Genomic DNA, 5,144 nt, shown 5'->3' on the forward strand with positions numbered 1-5,144 from the left:
ACACCTCTCTCTTGTGTTCCTGTACTGAAGTGCAGCAGGCGATGTCTTCAGTCCTATCAGTGACTGACAAACCCCTAGAGCAAAGCTGAGTGAAAGTAGCTTCAGCTTTTCCATGTCTGACTTCATTGAGTGTAATGTAAAAAATGCACTTGCTAAAATTAGCCCCTGTTGCTTCTTGCAAGATGACACAATTGGGCTCAGGACAGCAACAGCTCTCAATCGTGATGTCATCTGAAGAAAAGAAATCAAGATCAGGCTCTTGTGCTGAGAACTGAGGTCAGGGAATGTGGGATTTTGCTGCTGCTCCAAGCTCCCCGCAAGGCTGTGTCCTGGCAAGCCCAGGGCTGCTCGCTTTAGCTTTGAAACAGAGAAATGAAGAGATCTGATTTAAAGGGAATGGTGTGGATGGTCTGAGGAGGATGCACAGCGTGGCTGACCTGAGAGCCTTACGGTGCTGGGGTGAGGGATGCTGCCAGAGGGCAGAGAGGTGGTCACTGGGACCAGCTACATGGATGACGGTGATGGAGAAGGATCCTAGGAAGCCAGACAGCTGTGGGTACGGGCTCCTCCTCGGTAGGGAGCTCCTGGATGGAGCTGTGACCCCGTGGGTTGCCCCCATAGGCCCAGCACAACCTGCAGATCATCCCTTCCTCCTGCAGCCACTCCAGCGTGTGGCCAGAGTCCTGTCCCCAGGGTGCTTTAGAACACTGCTCCCTGGTGTTCTACAGCATCCCCTGGGTTTTGTGAGATGAAAACAGAGCCCAAGAGACAAGTCCCATCTTCCTTCAGGGACGATCACCCCATCTCTCTGTACTTCAGCTTCTACCCCCCTGCAATGGGGGCCTGATGCCGTCTTCCTTTGAAAGGTTTCTGCAGTGAATAGGAGTCAAAAACAGACGCTGGGAATTTCCAGAAACTTCTCATCAGATTTCATAACATATCTGAGATCAAAAGTGGAACCTGTCAGCGCCACAGGAAGCATTTAAAGGCAGTCACGAACAAACTCAGACAAAGGTTTCCTCAGGGAAATGCTTCCACATTAACTGTTTCACTTGCTTTCCAGTTTCGCACACAGCCTAGCATGATCAACAGGGTTTTAACATCAAACCAGACTGGTTTAGCATCTTATCTGACACCCTAAATAAAGCAGCCCCGATCAGTCTTGCTGCCTCACCTTTTGCCAGTCTGATCACTTTTGTTTCATGGAATCACAGAGTGGTTTGGGTTGGAAGGGACCTTAAAGCTCCTCCAGCTCCAACCCCTGCCACGGGCAGGGACCCCTTCCACTGGAGCAGCTTGCTCCAAGCCCCTGTGTCCAACCTGGCCTTGAGCACTGCCAGGGATGGGGCAGCCACATCTTCACCTGAGTTCAGTGTGGATTAACCTGGCTGAGAGTCCCAGGTTACCCACCCTGAGACCTCAGGCTTCAGGCAGGGCCGTTTAGACAGGACCGGCTCAGATCCAGATCCCGATGGTTTTCCCTCTGGAAGATCTGCATTGACCTCAGGGTGGAGGGCAAGGAGCCAATGGAGATGATCAGGTCTTTCCAGAAACATCCCCTCACTCCACACACACATCTGAGGCACTGGGATGCGGACGGAACCACACAGACCCATCCGCTTCGCCACACAGCAAGGATGGACCCCGAGGTACCACTCCTGATAAGCTGCTCTCAGTGTCCCGCTCAGGCCGAGGCTCCCTCCTGTGTGTGAGCTTTGCAGTCTTAGAGCCTGTGACCGCGGTTGCAACATTCCTTTTGTTTTCTAGGAATTCGACTCCACCAAGGAGGGAAACCACAGGGAAATTGTTTCAGTGTGCGCTCGGGATGGGGAGCGCAGGGATGGGGCCGAGGCGTGATGTCTAACCCCCAGCTCCACGGCCAAGATGCTTAAAACAACACAGGTTTATTTCAACCTAAGGAAAGGAACGTTTTTCCTTCTCTTTAGCTTGGCAGGCAGCGGCGGGCGGGCTGAGCCCAGGCAAGTGCAGATCAAAGCCAGGCCAGGCTGCTGCGAGAACTCAAGCCCTGGACATTTATTAAGCTTTGATTCATAAAAAGCCGCGCAGTGAGTGCAGTGGGATTGCACTGTGGAACTTCTGACAGGGGAGCTGCCTTCCTTAGCAGGAAAATTGCCTCTTTCTCCCGCCAGCAGTAAGGTGATCCCTCCTTTTCCTGTGACATTCCAACCAGGGATACAAACACCTCTTCTTGTTGCCCTCAGGTGGGCTGGATGGAGCCTGCATCCAGCCCTTGCTTGAGGTGGTGGGAGTCTCGCAGCCGTGGCGTGGTCATCACCAGGCAGATGTGAAGTCTCCCCTCCACAGCCCCAAAGAGGCCCTCGGTACCCTCATTTCCCTTGGCTGAATGCAAAGTCCCCCATTTTCAAACCTTCTTTTTCATCTGTAGCTCTTTTCTCCCCTTTGTGCAATCTGCAGCACAGAAGTTTAACTTGGCAACGGTGTTGGAACAGATGGAGAACACTGGACCAACTCCCCAGATCCCAGGAACTTCTGCTCAATGCTGCATGCAGGATTTCCAGCCACTTACTGCTTGCATCTGCCAAGGCAAAGCCTAGAAACAGTTTTCAGATAGAGAAGTTGGAATTTGCTTTAGGACATCAGAAACGCACAAGTCACCACATGAGCGTATTCCCCAGTGGAAGATCCAAAGTCCTCAGATTCCATGGGAACTAATTTCTAAGTGAAAACAAGAGGAGAACTTTAGGGTTAAGCCTAGAACCATAGAATCCAGCCTGGTTTGGGTTGAAGGGACCTTAAAGCTCCTCCAGCTCCAACCCCTGCCACTGGAGCAGCTTGCTCCAAGCCCCTGTGTCCAACCTGGCCTTGAACACTGCCAGGGATGGGGCAGCCACAGCTTCTCTGGGCACCCTGTGCCAGCGCCTCAGCACCCTCCCAGGGAAGAGCTTCTGCCTAAGAGCTCGTCTCAGTCTCCCCTCTGGCAGGTTCAAGCCATTCCCCTTGGCCTGTCCCTACAGGCCCTTGTCCAAAGCCCCTCTCCAGCTTTCTTATTGGCCCCTTTAGGTACTGGAAGACTGCTATGATATAATATCCCTTCCTACAAGTCACTTGGTACAAGTATCAGTGTGGTTAAACCCAGAGCCAGCTTATCTCAAAGACAAAGATCAGGCAGAGCCTTAAGAGCACATCCACCCGCTCCCAAGCCCAGCTGTGAGCAGAGCCCAGGTTGGGTCATTCCTCAGGGGAGAGAACATCCCTCTTTTTCCTCTCAGTGCAAACGGATGAGTGAAAAACATGTTGGTGCTCATGAAGGCTGTGCACAATCCAAGGCCAGAGCAGTCAGTTGACATAAGGAGACAGGGCAAAGGAATGATCCCACAGGGACTGGAGAGGTTCAGGAGGGGAGCAGAGGGCAAAAGCTCCCTCTTTTCCATCGTAAGGTGGTTACTGGTCTCTTTACAACGTGCAGTAAAGGACAGGCTGGTTAAAATTACAACAAGCTCAACTCCATAAGGTTTACAGAGAGCTCTGGAATGGTGATGGGTAGAAGTCTCCCGTGTAAAGCAGATTTTTCTAACAGGAATGTTGTTTGAAGGTCTGGAATCATCTCCAGATTCTTCCAGTCAAAACAAAGCAGCACGTATAATAAGTGGCAAGTGAGAAGTTCAAGATTTGGTATTTCTTAGCCTTCTTTTTACTTTCACACCAAAAAATTTGCAGGGGACCAGATGGGATACATCGGAAGGTGCTGATGGCGCCGGCCAAAGTCATCGTGAGGCTGCTCTCCATCATCTTTGAAAGACCAACCACATCCTGGGCTGCATCAGGCAGAGTGCAGCCAGCAGGTCACAGGCAGTGATTGTTCCTCACTGTTCGGCACTTGGGAGACCACATCTGGACACTGTCTCCAGTTCCTGCCTCCCCAGTACAAGGAAGACACTGGCGAACTGGAGGATGTCCAGCAGGCGCCACTGAGATGGACAGGGCTTGGAGTGCGTGGTGTGTGAGGAGAGGCTGTGGAAAATGAGTTTGTTTAGTGAGAAGGCAAAGGGAGGAGGATCTTGGTACTGTCTGCACCCACCTAACAAGAGGGTACAGAGAAGACGGACACAGGTTTGCCTAGAGGTGTGCAATGAAAGGCCAAGATGCAATGGACACCAGCTGGAGAGAGGGAAATTCCACTTAGATTTAAAACCTTTCTTGCACAAAACTGGTCAAACCCTGTGAAGAGGCACAGAGGGATGATGGAATCTCCATTCCTGTGGTAACTCCCACTCGACATGGGCTGGAGGTGTGCTCAAACCGGACTCGCTTTGGGCAGGGGAACATCTCTGGAGGTCCCTTCCAACCTGCACAAGGCCATGGTTTTAAGATTAAAATGACAGCTCCGTCACAAATTTTGCCTTGTTTAGGGTTGATAAAATACGATGTGAGGCCAAATGCACAATTTCATTTTAGGTCAAAGGACAGATTTCAGGTGGACCGAACTTACCTCCTTATGGATTGCAGAGAGGCAAATGAAAGCGTCCCATTCCCTGAAGGTGAAAGCAGCTGGGGCAGTTACCTATTTATTTGGAGAATAAAAGCTGTCCTGCGTATAATTTTCCCCTTTTTACATGTGGAAAAGACCTGTGAGGTCACCTCTTGTGTTCTCTGCCAATGCATGATGTTCTATTTCATTTTGTTTTCCTTGCTCAGTAGACAAAACAACTCAGGTTAGTTGGGAGCACTGAGCTTTGGTTTAGTTCTTCGGAACATGCCTACGTTTGGCACTGCCCCGTTCAAATGATTGAGTGGTTCCTCAGGACTCCCGAACACAGGAGCAGAGCACGAACCATGTGATGTGAACGATGAAGAGGAGGCTCAGGGGGGACCTTCTTGCTCTCTACAACTACCAAGGCCAGGTTGGATGGGGCTCGGAGCAAGCTGCTCTAGTGGAAGATGTCCAGTTGGAACTGGATGAGATTCAAGGTCTCTTCCAACCCAAACCAGGCTGGGACTCTATGATACACCAGGCAGCTCGACTGAGGCAGCATGCAGTGCTTCACATGGCTGCATTGCCCTGGATGGAACCTCTTTAATTCTTCTCCAGTGATATGTCATCTGTAATATGGCCCTTGGCTTGTGCTGTTCAAAGGAGGCCCACAGATTTTGATTTGCCTGTG

This window comes from Pezoporus flaviventris, unplaced genomic scaffold, assembly GCF_033815535.1.
Source record: "Pezoporus flaviventris isolate CSIRO_AGI_PZ_B2104156 unplaced genomic scaffold, CSIRO_AGI_Pfla_v1 ptg000043l, whole genome shotgun sequence".
NCBI classification, from domain to species: domain Eukaryota; kingdom Metazoa; phylum Chordata; class Aves; order Psittaciformes; family Psittacidae; genus Pezoporus; species Pezoporus flaviventris.